Source organism: Myotis yumanensis, unplaced genomic scaffold (genome assembly GCF_028538775.1).
Source record: "Myotis yumanensis isolate MYYU_CA2020_CCGP unplaced genomic scaffold, mMyoYum1.0.hap1 SCAF_3, whole genome shotgun sequence".
Classification (NCBI taxonomy): domain Eukaryota; kingdom Metazoa; phylum Chordata; class Mammalia; order Chiroptera; family Vespertilionidae; genus Myotis; species Myotis yumanensis.
In genome coordinates, this window is record NW_027223754.1 from 124395206 (window position 1) to 124410611 (window position 15406).

At 42.2% G+C, this 15406-nt stretch overlaps 1 protein-coding gene and 1 pseudogene across 1 annotated transcript in view; one reads left to right on the forward strand and one right to left on the reverse strand.

Moving 5' to 3' along the window:
* TMCC3 (transmembrane and coiled-coil domain family 3) overlaps nucleotides 1-15406 on the forward strand; it is a 254640-nt gene that overhangs the window by 62997 nt on the left and 176237 nt on the right. The gene's annotated exons all lie outside the window — the stretch shown is intronic.
* LOC139005181 (ras-related protein Rab-4A pseudogene) lies at nucleotides 11594-12255 on the reverse strand (annotated as a pseudogene).

A 15406-nucleotide genomic window follows, 5' to 3' on the forward strand; every position in this document is an offset into this window, starting at 1 on the left:
GGGGGGTGGGGTGGGGGTGTAGGAGAACCTCTGCCCCTGTTGCTTCTCTCCTCCTGCTTTGAATGCAGCTGTGCTAGGATGCAATGGCTTGGAACCACAGCAGCCATGTCATGGCTACGAGGGGAAAGCAGGAGAATCAGGGAGATGCCACTATCAGTGAGCCCCTGGGCATCCATGGAACTGTCTATATCCAGAGTTCTTATTACACAAGGGATATAGACCCCTGTTATGTAAGCTACTGCAGGCCATGTTTTCTGTTCATTGCAATCCAAAATGACTTTCAAGTCTTGTTTTGATTGGGTTCTTGTGAGAACGAAAGGGAATCTATGTTAACATGTCTGGAACAGAGTGGGGACATAATGGAAGTTGCTGTCATCAACCCCACCATCACCCCCAGGGTATCTCCATGGGCTGGTCAGGCTTTGGGTGGAAGAGAAGCAATGTTGAAGGATTTTGTCCTCCCTTCCTCTATACACCCTGCCCTTTATAAGAAGCTGACAAGGCCTGGTGGGCTGCCCGATATCAGGGAAGGGATGGAAATGTAAAAGAGTAGCAGGGGGAAAAGGAAAGAACTAGAAAGAAACCAAGCGAACAAATAGGCTCATGGTTGAATTTATTACTTTCACATTTTATTTACCTGAAATGGAGTTCAGTCATCCTGGGTCCCTGATCAAACTAAGGTGTGTTTTTTTATGCAGATGAATTAATTTTTATAGGTTTATTAACATCTATGGCTTAAAAACACTGTTATACCCTTAAACCTTTAATGGCTATTTCTTTAAACAGGTGCAAAGAGAATAAGACTTTTTACACAATAAACATTTTTGGTAGAGGATTATAATAATGAGACAGAGTCTTTCTTTTCAGCTCTCAATTACTTTTCAATCCAGTTGCTGTCATTAAACTACACTGTATTTAATGTGCCAGGAGTTGGAGAACTGAGTGCGTTAGCATCAAAGCATGAACGCCGGTGCTTTGCATAATCACTGCTGGACTCATTCCTCAGATTTGCCATCTGTCACTCTCGCCCTCCAGGGCCTTAGTTTGGGATTCTACCCAAGCAAAGTTCTGGTCGCTGGTATTAATCCTTTCCAAACCCTGGTGTGGATTGTCTAGTCACCCACAGTTACTTTTCCTTTGTGGCACATTTATGGTTCAAGCAGAGTCCCTGTGGTGATTCCAAATTTGTCCAAATAATAAGAGAGAGCCAGCTGTTGTCACTGACAAAGTGGACACTTCCAAGTGTCCTTGGGGGAAGGGGTGAAAGCCCAGCAGTTCTTACTCAATTACAGTAAAATGGAGAAACTGAGGCCCTGACTTGTGAAGAGGGAAAGTCTTTGGTCTTCAGCAGAGCTTGCTATGCCCAGGAGAGTGGAAGCATTGGCATGAGAAGAAGGCGCCCTGGCCGGTGTGGCTCAGTTGACTGGGTGTTATCCTGTGCACAGAAAGGTTGCCAGCTTGATTCTTGGTCAGGACACATTCCTCCAGTTTCCGGCTTGATCCCTGGTTGGGTGCATGCAAGAGGCAGATGATTGATGTTTCTCTCCTCCTCCTCTTCCTCCTCCTCCTCCTCCTCCTCCTCCTCCTCCTCCTCTTCCTCTCTCTTTCCCCTCTCCCCTTCCCCTCCCCTTCCCCCTATCCCTCTCCCTTCCCCCTCTCCCTCTCCCTCTACCTCTCCTCTCTCACTCTCTAAAATTCAATAAATATTTTAAAAAGAAGAAGAAAAGGATGGGAAGAATTGGGCGAGGTGGTGAATGAGGCTGTAGTGTTGGATCTGTGGGCCAAAACTGAAATAAGGAGCAGCAAAACCAGGGATGTTGTTAAAAATATTTGTCAACTGGTACAAAACAAGTTGCTCCCCCGTAACTGCCTGGGCCATGGTACTGGGCAGAGCCCTGGAGTTTCTGCTGAGCCAGCATGAGTTCAAGGAGGAGGTCTGGGTGCCGGAGAAGTCAGTTGGCAGGGGGACACTGAAGAGGCTTGAAGTACAAGAAAACTTAAAAACACAAGGAACTGGTATAATCATACTGCAGCGTGCAAGCGGAAAATCAACTCTGAATAAAGCCTTTGTGTTGCCCAAAGTCAGGTTGTATAGGAAAAGGGCAGACAGGGTGTAGGCCTCGCCTAGTACCTGGTACATAGTAGTTGCTTGATGAATACTTACTGAATTAATAAATGAAGGATGTATCAGAAATCTTCCCTGTGTGCTGAAGGAATTAATTTTCATAAGAACCTTCTTGTGTTTTGCTGGATTTGGCATTGTATCTTATATGATTTTCAAAACATGCAACAATGGCATGTAGAGAAAAGGAAAACCAGGATGTCCCTGTGGAGAGAAGGGAATAATTTTTCCTTTAAATAAAAGCAGAGAAAGCTATAGAACCTCCTAGTATTTTTCCCTTTGCACTCTGTCTTGTGAAATAATTTATGCAGGATAAAAGTCGATAGTCTTTATAAAGGTAGCTAGCTCAGTGTTTTAAAGGGCATACATTAGATGGTTTGAGAGATCTGTGATGGGGAATTACAATAGAATGTACTTTTTATGAGAAAACATGAATATTTTACTTGTATTTTTTAGATCCCTGTGAGTTTATTTAACCACAGGCTCTGTATCAGGATAAAGCATGGTGTTTGCATTTTAAGGTGAAATTTCTCCTTGAGAAGATCATGAAGGTGTCGGCTGGGATGGCAGAGTCAAGCAGTATCTGTTCTATAATGAATAAAATTTGTATTGTGGCCTTTGAATACCAAACTAACCCCAGTAAAAGAAGTACAGCCCATAAGAGCTTTGAGCAGTGGATAGTTCTGACGAGCTCATTAGGAGGAGCTAGAACTCTGTGCTGTTCTTGGTAGAATATAGAAGATTCTGGGAAATTTATTTGACTTACTGCGTTCCTCCCTATAAATATTTGAAGTGATTTTCAACAGATGTTAATAATTAAGCTGGTAGAGTAGATCTAGAAATTGAAAATCAGAACCAAGTAAAAGAAGAGAAAGCCAAAATACTGCAATCTGTAAGTATTAAAATAGGCCTTTTGATTGATTTTACACGGAGCTTCCTGGCAGCCATGGCAAAAAGGAAAAATGACAAGGTATATCACTCACACTTTTGGAAAGGAGAGCGCACACAAGTTTCTCAAAAGAGGCAAACCTTTTCTAAGAGATTGCAGTTTTAGTTATTTTTATTATTATTCTATAGCTGATTATTTAATTTTGATCATTCAGTTTGCTTACTTCTTTCCCCTGTTTTTTCTTTAACTATTATAGTTACTCTTTTGCTTAATGGTCTCCATAGCCAGTTGTGTAGCTGATTACAGTTCTGGTTAAAGTCATACATGATATATCATTTTAGCTAAGCTTGTCATTTTTATTCTCCAAGCCACAGAATTATTTATATTTTTAAATCTCTGTGAGTTTATATAAAGCCCACCTAACTTTGGGCTATGGATTAGAGCCCCTAGTAAGTTGGTCAATTTTTTAAACTTAAATTTATGTCCTCATTTATGTATACTTAATGTACATCTGATTATAATCATTAAAAATTTCTGCTCACTTCATAGGATTCAGTTTTTGCTTGTGCGTGGTATTCACTTTAATGGCTATATAAAATACAGAATTTTGTATAGTGATTTAGTTCTACTATACAGTTCAGTATCTGTTAATTTTTCTCACTGAATATTCTCCAAAACGTATTTGTTTCATTGTTGTAGAAAATGCAAGAAATGGGTTTACTGTTTCAAAGAGAATATATACCCATCTTTATTTACCGTTGTATTACTTTCTAAAAGCATCAATTAACTTTCTTTCATATTCTTGTCCATAAAGGAGATGAAAAGAGCTGTTGATAAGCTAGTTATCTCCACGCCATTAATCACGGCTTTTTTATCACTTTGTGGCTCACTTGGTTCTCCAGATCTTCTTGTCAACCTTTGCAGCTAGAGTTCTGCAAGCGTCTCACACTTAGCACTGAGTGATGACGTCAGTGTGCTCCCCTTTTGAAATACCCATTTATTATATTTTGAATAGCATATTGAATGTTGTGGCAGTGATGTTTATTCTCTTTTTTTCGGAACCCACAGTTTAGTTGTGTACACAGCCATCCAGAATAAAGACTACGTTTCCCAGCCTCCCATGCAACCAGAGGAGGCCAGGTGATTAGTTTTTGCTGGTAGAATGTTGTTTGGTAGCTTCCAGGGTCCTTTGGACAAAAACTGGTGCCCTTTGCCCTTTCTTGTTTATTTCTCCTCCCACCTTCTGCCTGGAGCACAGCTATGCTGACCAGAGCTCTCACCACCACATTGGTCCTGAGGACAAGGCCCATGCTCAGGGGATGTAGGACAGTGATGTAGAAGCTTTTGGTTCCGTGAGGACTTTATTGGCCAGAACTATCACACATGGCCCTGTGCTGCCTGCATCTGGACTTCCACATACAAAAGAAATGCATTTTTATTTTGTTTAAATCATTATTTTGGGCCTCTGTCACTCACAGCTGAATCTAACCATAGCTGATGACATATGTGCTCATATAGAAGAGGCTACATCAACAATTTAAGTGTCTCAGACCTTATCATCTGTTAGACATGAATACTTCGTGGTTGGGCTGAGGGATGAGACCAAGGTAAAAGCAAACTGCAAGGATCAAAAGCTTTTCTCAATTATTTTCTTATTTTGTTCCTTTCTGATAAAAAATCATCTCGATGGTAATTGCTATGTTTCTTAAGCTCCTCTAATGTGCTTATCTCATTTAATACCTTATGAGGAGGTACCATTGCTATCCCCATTTTACAAATAAGAAAATTGAGACTGGAAAAGAGGAATTAACTTGCAGAGTCACTTATCTAACAAGTGGAGTAGACTCTATCCTGGATCTTCCTGACTCCAGAGCCCAATGTCTTACTTATGCAGGCAGCCATCCCTTTGTAAAAGCGGTTCTTTCTCTCAGGAACACTGGCTCTCTCTGTACTTTCTTCGGCTGGTTACTTCTATGCACCCCCAGTCTCCACTCCTCCTGCAAGCCTTCTTTGATTTCTCCCTGCCATTCCATAGTCCTGTTGCCTCCATGGCACCTTATGCATCTTCTACCACAGCGTGTTTTGAGCATGCTGCTCATTGTCTCCCATGAGAGACACCAACATCCTGGGGAAGGTCATGGAGGTTTGGACCTCATTATTTTACCGCTAGAACCTAGCACGAAGCCTGGCATATAGATACTTAATAAATATTTACTGAATTATTAAGTGAACTCGTGTGAGTGTCCAAAAGATGTTTCTGTTGTTTTATAAAAGTTCTCTGTGGCATAGATTATTCTAAGTAATCCCTCTTCTAGAACTTTTTCTTATTCTGGTATAGTCTTGTCTCAGTAAAGTCTGTCTGTAATTTTCGAAGGTTCGATTTGGTAGGTAACTCAGACTTTCGTCACATGTGGCATTTCCTCGTAGTTCTCAGCAGGCCAGCTCTGCTGCTGACGAGTGCACAGTGACTGTACTTGCAGGCTGTTCACCCGCAGCGATCTCCCATGCAGTCAGGAAAAATGAGAGCGTTGTGAACAGGCATGTGCATGAATTCATTCAGAAAAATGACTCTCTGGATCCCAAATCACACAACCATATTCTTTTATATTTAACGGGTGAATAAGAGATTTCGGCTTTTCCTAGTGTTGAAAAGATGTGTGATTGTGTCCGGGGAGGGGAGAAGCCCGACCTTCCCTGGGTATCGTCAGACTCTGAGTGCAGTGTTGATCAATCCAATCTTTACAGATTCCTCATTGATGGGATTGAAAATACTTTCCTAACCTGAAAACTCCTCTAGGGTAGAGGCTCCTTCTTTGAACCCCTAGAATTCAGCATGGTCCTCACATAGTCCAGATCCTCTTCAAATATGGGGATCAACAAAAGGAATTTATTTTCAAATTTGCTGACTCATTTAACTCAGAAGGCTGCTTGTTCTTGGATTGTTCAACATTTTCACTTTTCGTGTTTTTGGTCCATTTTACCTTTTGGTGTAGAAGTTGGCAGGAAAGAGCAAAGTGAAGAACCTGAAGCCCCAAAACAGGGAACTAACTGCTGCTCTCATCTTGTTCTTTTTTTATAGTTAACTAGCTTAACTATTTTAAAGTCAGGATTTAAAACAGTATTTTCAAATAAAAGCTATTGTAAAGTGTGCAGTTCAGTAGCATTAAGTACATTGACATTGTTGTGCCCCCATCACCACCATCTGTCTCCAGAACTCTGTGCATCTTCCAGAACAGAAACTCTGTCCCTATTAAGCAATAACTCCCCATCTCCCTCACCCAGCTCCTGGTAATCACCATTCTTCTTTCTGTCTCTACTGTAGGTACTTTATATAAGTGGAATCATACAGCATTTGTCTTTTTGTGGCTGCCTCATCTCACCTAGGGTAGTGTCCTCAGATCCATCCATGCTGTAGCATGTGTCAGAATCTCCCTCCTTTTGAAGGCTGGGTAATATTCTAGTGAATGTACATACCTCATTTTATTTATCCATTCATTAGACAATGGACACTTTGGCTATTGTGAACATGAATGTACAAATATGCCCTCACCTTATTTTTACCTCCCCTATACTATGCATAGCAAGAAGAATTTAAAAATCTTTTAACATCATCAAAATTAAAAACTGAGCTTCAAAGAACACGATAAAGACAGTGAAAAGACAACTTATACAATGGGAGGAAATATTTGCAATTCATATAAGTGTCTTGTATCCAGAATATATAAAGAACTCTTACAACTCAACGATAACAACAACAAAACCCCCCAAATAAGCTGATTAAAAATGGACAAAGGACTTAAATGGAAATTTCTCTAAAGAAGATATACAATGGCCAATAACACTTGAAAAAAAATGCTCAACATTATTAGTATCATGAACATGCAAATAAAAACTACATGCTGTTACACTTCACATCAACTAAGGTGATTGTAATTTTTAAAAAAAGTCTATAATAGACTAGAGGCCCAGCGTACAAAATTTGTGCATGGGTACAGTCCCTAGGTCTGGCCTGCGATCAGGGCCATCTTCTCCGGTTGCCCAAAACTGGCCCTGCCCCCCGCTGCCACCCACCCCCAGTTCCCTGTTTGCCATCAGGTGATCGGAGCCTGCCGGCCAGGGTAAAAGACCAAGAGGTGGTCAGTGTGCCTCATAGTGACTGGTTGAGCAGGCATTCTGGTCGTGCTGCTGTTAGGTCAATTTGAATATTACCCTTTTATTATATAGGATAGAGGTCCAGTGCACAGGTGGGGGCCAGCTGGCCTGCCCTGATGGGGGCCCTAGATTGGAGTGGGGGTCCTCACTGGGGGGTGGGGCCAGCAGGGGCGAGAGCCGCTGGGGATTTGCAGGCTAGCCACTACCCCTATCGGAGTGGGGGTCCCCGCTGGGGAGTGGGACAGTAGGGACGAGGAGCCACGAGGGGTTTGCAGGCCGGCCATGCCCCCAAGCAGGATGGAGGTCCCCACTGGGGGGTGGGGCCAACCAGGACAAGGGGCGGGGGGGGGGGGGGGGGCGGGTGTTTACAGGCCAGCCATGCCCCTGATTAGGGTGGGTAGGTTCTTGCTGGGGGCGGAGCCAGCTGGGGCAAGGGACTGCGGCCCTTCTGGTCTCTGGTCATTCTGGTTGTTCCGCCGTTTCAGTCACTGGGCTTTTATTATATAGGATGTTGGCAAAGATGTGGAAAAAATGGAAACTCTCATATACTGCTGGTGGGAATGCAAAATGGTACAGCCACTTTGGAATACAATTTGGCACTTTCTCAAAATGCTAAACATAGTTACCATATGGCCCAGCAATTCCACTCCTAGGTGTATAGGCAAAAGAAATGAAATATGTCCATACAAAACTTGTACACAAATGTTTTTAGCAACATTATTTATGACTAGTAGCCCATCGCGAGATATTGCGCGCAATAGGCCTCCCGCCGCGTCCTCAGGAGCAGGCGGGAACTGCAGGGTGCCACTGGGAGCTGCGCTGCTTCCACGGGAGCCATGCGGCTTTGTGGGAGGTGGAAGCGAGCCGCCAGCTCCCATGGGAGCTGGGAGGGAGCTGTACCACTTCCACGGGAGCCGAGAGGGACCCTCGTGGATTCCGCAGGAGGCTGGAGGGACCCGCCCCAATTCCACGGGAGGCAGGAGGGAGCCAAGCTGCTTTCATGGGAGGCAGGCCCACCGTCTCCTCTCTGGGCCTGCGCTCATCCGCAGAGGCTGTGGGCCGGCCCCCCATCCCTGTCCATGTCTGCTCTGCCTCTGGGGCGGCCAGCCCGAGCCGGGGCGTGGCGGCTTGCTGACCCCCTGTCTCTGTCTCCATCTCTGCTCTGGGCCTCACCTGCGTATGCAACCTCCTTCTATCGGTACTGACCCGTAATCGTGTTCCTGCCTAATTTGCATATTTCCTCTTTTTTATATATATAGATAGCTAAAGAATGGAAACAACTCAGGTGTCTTTCAACTGATAAATGGATAAACAAAAGGTGGTTTACTCATACAGTGGAATATTATTTTGCAATAAAAAGACTAGAGTACTGATAAATTCTATAACATGGATGAACCTCAAAAACATCATGGTAAGTAAAAAAAGCCAGTCATAAAGACCATACATTGTATAACTCCTTTTATATAAAATGTCCAGAATAGGCAAATCTATAGAAATGAAATGTTGATTAGTAGTTACCTAGGGTGGAGGTAGAGGGCAAGTGGCAGGGGAGAATGGAGAATGACTACTCGTGTGTATAGGATTTTATTTGGGGATGATGGAAATGTTCCACAATTAGATTATGGTGGCGGTTGCAACATACTAAATATATGAATACCGACCGAGTTATATAATTTAAATGTCTAAACTTTGTGGTATGTGAGTAATATCTCAATAAAGCTGTTTTTAAAAACTTTAGCAGCAATATCACAGCATTCCACAAGATGAGGATGCCATATCATGAAAGTTGTCTTTTTTTTATTTAACCCTCCATAAAATAAAATGCTGTACTCCTTTTGGAGAAGAAATTGTGGAATTCGTCATTGAAAATATAAAGAAAATTAAAATATTTTGTTTCTAAGGTTGTAAGAAACAAAACAAATTTTGGAGATATTTATTCATTTCCTAAAAATGTAGCATGTGTGTGTGTGTTTTAACAAATGAGGACAAAATTAATGAAACTTAGTTTTGTGCCTCGGGACTTTCACAAACCTTAATGATAGTTTTGGTCTGTCTTTCCGTGGCATGTAAGTCTTTCTGTCTCCGACCTGTAGGCCAGGTAAGAACTGTGTCTAGACTTCCCAGCCAAGGTTCTCTCCTTTTTGCACATTCTCTTCTTCCTCAGTTGGTGTTTGGTCCCTGCCCCTCAACTAACTTTTGATAAAACAATAGTCCCTCTTCCCTCTGCCTAATAAGTCAGTTTTAGGCTTACTAATAGGAGTGGTTAAGGCTGATGGAGGGAGATTTACCTATTAATCATTTTACCTATTAAATTAATTTAAATGAAAAGGTTTTACCTATTAAATAAATTTAAATGGGGGTTTTTCTGTAGATTTTATTTATCCCCACCATTCCTGGCTTGGGTTGCCCTATGGCCAGACACTGCCTGGACTCTCCTTTAATTGTTAGCTCCCTTTGCCTTTATGGCCCCTCTCACAAAGGGGCTCGTGCCTGGGTACTAGCTCATTTTCTTTCTGATTGTGGAATCCTGGGAGGACCCAGGACAGCTTTAAACTCCTCATAGTGCTTTGGGATACATAGGAGCTTAGTAATCATTTATTGAATGAATAATTCTGGGCTGATAGAACTTAAGGACGTGAGCCCTGTCTGGTGTGGCTCAGTGGTTGAGCATCAACCCATGAACCAAGAGGTCACCAGTTCAATTCCCAGTCAGGGCATGTGCCTGGCTTAGGGGCTCAATCTCCAGTATGGGGTGTGCAGGAGGCAGCTGATTGATGATGTTTCTCTCTCATTGATGTTTCTATCTCACTATCCCTCTCCCTTTCTCTCTCTCTCTCTCTCTCTCTCTCTCTCTCTCTCGAAGCAAACAAAAGAACTTAAGTATGTGAGCTACAGAAAAACAATTTCTACATGTTTTATTATTTAATGTCTGCTAAAAGAATTTTACACAACCAGCTGAGAGAAATGCATACTGCATACTGTTCGATCATGACATAAGCCTACAAGCATGCTAACATGGCATTAAAGTACATGATTTAAACCACAAGAGTGAAAATAACGTTTGGCTTTTTTCCTGCCGGCCTTTATAAAATTCGTCAGTCCAGACTCTCCCAAAGGCACCTCAGGAATGTGAGTTCCGGATGTCTTTTTTGGGTTGTGTTGGTAGGGTTGATGAATGCCATCAGTCCTGTCAAGTGGTTTGAGCGAGAGGGAGATAAATCTAATCCAGAGCCATGCACAGACTTGTAAAACAGAAGTTGTGCTTTCTAATGTCTTGTTCTGTACTATAGCTTGACTTGAGTTGGCTGTGAAGAATGTAAGTGATTCTTCTCGAGTCCCTGAGTTTTTTGGTGGTTGTTAGAACTAGGATGTGGAATTTATCATAACAGTAGAAGACAAAAGTTTAATTTTCATTTAACAAATTAAGTTTTAGAGATTAAAGAATGACCATGTGAGTGGATGTGCTGTAAATGAAACCTTCTCAATGCTGGTGGCCAACTTGAGAGGAGCAGGAAGCCGCAGGCCTGGCCACACTGACATTCAGCTTCCCGTGCGTAGCTCTGGGGGCCTGTTCCTCTACCCTGGCCACATGCCATTGTTTTCAAGGAGGAAGAGCCACGCTCCAAAAGTCTGGTGACCTAAATTTGAGACTTGGCTCTGCCTTTGACTTTGGATGGGTCTTAGCCTAGGGCAGTGGTCGGCAAACTCATTAGTCAACAGAGCCAAATATCAACAGTACTTCTTCAAAATAGACTCGCCCAGGCCGAAAACCGACTTCTGCGCATGGGCCATGAAGTTTCAATCGCACTGTACGCGCACCCGCACGTGGTATTTTGTGGAAGAGCCACACTCAAGGGGCCAAAGAGCCGCATGTGGCTCGCGAGCCGCGGTTTGCCGACCACGGGCCTAGGGCATCCAGTCTCCTAGGCGGCACTTTGATATTTGTGTGTCAGTTTTAGTTGTCACAGTTATGGGTGTTACATTATTTGTGATTTGATTTGATTTCAGGATAATAAAGGTGACATAAATATTAATTATAAAAAGAGAGCAGTGGGTTTTTATTATTTATTTATTAGTGTAACATTCTATTATATCGTACATGAGATACCATGCTGTAGGGACACGGGGGCTCAAGTATGTACAGTACATAGCCAGGATTAACCCAAGGGGAAAGGGAAACCATGGAACAGGACAGTTTACATACATGTACACATCAATGGTATTGTCCATTGAATTCGATTTACCACGTGGTTTGCTGTACTTTTACAGGCTAACATACACCCAATCATTCCTCCCCCCCAACCCCCCCACACAAAGATCTACTTCTGTATAAAGTAGAAAAGGATGGTGTTAAAAAAAAAACTTCTTCAAGCCCCAACAATTGTTTCCCAAATACCACTGTCTGAACACCTCTGCCCTCCCAGCCGCATCTAGAAGCCGCACTCCTGAGCACCCAGGCCCTGCGAGCGGCGGGGGCAAGCGCAGCTGTCTCAAGGCTGCATTTCCATACTGGATGCCTGAGCCCATCTTTTCTGGGTTCAGCTCACCTGATTTGATTTTGTTAAGTATTTTCCTTGCACACTGAACAAAGGCCTCTTCCACATTCTCCCCCGTCAGTGCACTTGTTTCCAAAAACATCAGTTCATTTTCTTGAGCAAATCTGGAGGCTTCTAAGAAAGTCACTTCCCAGTGTGCGTCCAGGTCCATTTTGTTCCACAGAGGATGATCACGATGTTCTGACTGGCGAGCACTCTGGCATCTGCTAACCAATTAGTAAGCGCATTGTAGGTTTCCCGGCTGGTGATGTCATAAACGAGCAGGGCCCCAGCGGCGCCTCTGTAGTAGCTTCCGGTCATCACAGACCTGAATCGCTCTTGGCCGGCTGTATCCCATATCTGCAACTTCACGTATTTACCACCAACATTTATTATCTTTGAACCAAATTCCACTCCTACGGTATGATTGGAGTCATCTTTGAATTTTTTTTTTCAATAAGGTGATGAAGCAGGCACGACTTGCCAGTTCCTGTATTTCCAATAACCAGGAACTTAAACAAGAAATTGTAGGTCTCGGACAGGGCCTTCTGCGACATCTTGAGAGCAGCGCCACCTCTTGCAGGTCATGGCTGCAGCGCCGGCCACCAGAGCAGTGGGTTTTTAGCTTTGGCACTGAAAACCACTTGAGTAGATCATTGGGCTCTCTGCGCCTTAATTTACCTGTAACTTCTTTCAAAATGAAGAGAATGCCTGCCCTACTTTTCTCAGAATTATTTTGAAGATCAAATGTGGAAATAATGTGAATCTGAATCTCTGAGTGTGTTTCCTCAACTGCAAAATGGAGATAATGCCAGCTTAGCTTGGTCTTTGTAAGAATTAACTACGGTCACATATGTAAATGCTTGGTAGATGGTAAAACAATAATGTGTCTACCCCCAATTAATTATTTAATCCTGAAGTCCTGCCATTAACTCTGCTGCCTAGCCAGCTGTCTTATTGTTGACTGCATTATTTGGTGATGTTCCATCTTTCATCCCAGACCTCACTGTGCTCTCTCTCTCTGAGCCCTTCCTGGAATTTTTTTCCATCTTCTCTGTTTGTCCCAGTCTGCTCTGTCCTAAAAATTTCTTTCATCTAACCTCACGCAGGGCCCAGTGGGAAGTGTCTTTGCCTTCTGTTAGTCTCCTGTTCATTTACTTCTTGGAACAGTTGGTTATCTCTCCATGCACATGTATTTTATTGCTCCCTGCAATGTAAGCCACTGGACCTCAGCACAGGGCTGTGCAGTTGGTGAATACTCAGTAGTTGCTTGTTGATTTTTCACACCCAAGAGACATTCTTTAGAATGAAACAAGTCAGCAAACTTAAACTTGTCCTTCCTTGAAAATACATAACTATCTAAGCAATAAAGCTAAATAGTTACAGGCATACCTCAGAGATATTGGGACTCTGGTTCTAGGCCCCCACAAATAAAGTGAACATTGCAATAAAGCAAGTCACACACAGTTTTTTGGTTCACATAAAAATTATTTTTACATTATACTTTAGTCTATTACATGTGCAATAGCATTATGTCTAAAGAAAAGATTGTACATACCTTAATTTTAAAAATACTTGATGGCTAAGAAATACTAGCCATCATCTGGGCCTTCATCAGGTCGTAATCCTTTTGCTGGTGTTGGACTTGCCTTCATCTTGCTGGCTGCTGACTGGTCAGGGTGGTGGTTGCTGAAAGGTGGGGTAGCTGTGGCAGTTTCTTAAAATAAGACAACAGTGAATTTTGCCACATCTATTAACTCTTTCACAAAGGATTCCTGTAGCAGGTGATGCTCCTTTATAACATTTAACCCACATGAGAACTTTTTCCATATTAGGAGTCAATCCTCTCAAACCCTGCTTTATCAACTAAGTTTATGTAGTATCCTAACTCCTTTGTTGTCATTTCAGCAATCCCCACAGCATCTTCATCAGGAGTGATTTCCATCTCATGCAAGAAACCACTTCCTTGGCTCATTCTTAAGAAGCAACTCCTCATTCATTCAAGTTTTATCATGAGATTGCTGCACTTGAGTCACATTCAGGCTCCACTTCTAATTCACTTGCTCTTTCCTCCACATCTATAGTTACTTCCTTCAAACTGAACCCCTCAACGTCATTCATGAGGGTTGGAATCGACTTCCTCCAAACTCCTGTTAATGTTGATATTTTTACCTCCTCCCATGAATCATGAATGTTTTTAATGGCATTCAAAATTATTAATCCTTTCCAGAAAGTTTTCAATTTAATTTGCTCAGATCCGTCAGAGGCAGTGGTAGCCTTATAAAATGCTATTTCTTAAATAATGAGACTTGAAAGTAAAAATTACTTCCTGATTCATGGGGTACAGAATGGATGTTGTATCAGCAGGCATGAGAGCAACATTAACCTCGTATATTTCCATCAGAGCTCTTGGGTGACCAAGTCCATTGTCAATGAGCCATAATATTTTGAAAGGATTATTTTTCTCCGAGCAGTAGGTCTCAACAATAGACTTAACATATTCACTAAACCATGTGTAAACAGATGTGCTGTCATCCAGACTTTGTAGTTCCATTTACAGAGCACAGGCAGAGTAAATTTAGTGTAATTCTTAAGGGCTCAAGGATTTTTGACATAGTAAATGAGCATTGGCTTGGACTTATAAGTCACTAGCTGCAGTAGCCCCTAACAAGAGAGTCAGCCTGTCCTTTGAAGCTCTGAAGGCAGGATTGACCCTCTTCTCTCTATCCACAAAAGTCCTAGATGGCATCTTCCTCCGATATGAGGCTGTTTAATCTACATTGAAAATATGCTGTTTAGTGTAGCCACCTTTCATTAGTTATCTTAGCTAGATCTGGATCACTTGCTGCAGCTTCTATACCAGCACTTGCTGCTTCACCTTGCACTTTTATGTAATGGGTTGGCTTCTTCCTCAAACCTCATGAATCAACTTTTGCTATTTTCAAACTTTTCTTCTGCAGCTTCCTCACCTCTCTCAGCCTCCATAGAATTGAAGAGAGGCTTTGGCTGAGGGGAATTATGTAGCTGGTTTGATCTTCTCTCCAGACTACTAAAGCTTTCTTCATTCCAGCAATAAGGCTGTTTCATTTTCTTATCATTTGTGTGTTCACTGGAGTATTCACTTGAACATGTAGAGGCATTGTGGGGTTATTCATTGGCCTAATTTCAATATTGTTGTATCTCAGGCAATAGGGAGGCCTGAAAAGAGGGAGCAAGACAAGGAATGCAAGTCAGTGCAGCAGTCAGAACACACAACATTTCTTAAGTTCACCATCTTCTGTGGGTGGGTTTTGTGGCACCCCAAAACAATTACAATAGTAACATCAAAGATCATTGATCACAGATCAGCATGACACATATAATAATCATGAAAAAGTTGGAAATACTGCAAGAATTACCAAAACATGACAAAGACATGAAATGAAGTGAGCAGATATTGTTGGAAAAATGGTGTCGATAGATTTGCTCAATGCATGGTTGCTACAAACCTTTACTTTATTAAAAAGAAAAAGGAAAAGGAAAAAGCAAAAAAACCCACAGTATCTGCATAGTGCCATAAAGCAAAAAGCAATGAAATGAGATATATCTGTAGAGACTTTTAGAACAGGAAAGATCCTTAGGGAATTAGTATTTATTACATATAATAGGTGCTTTATATCCTTTTTCATAATAACATTAAAAGGTAAGTATGGTTGCCCACATTTTATA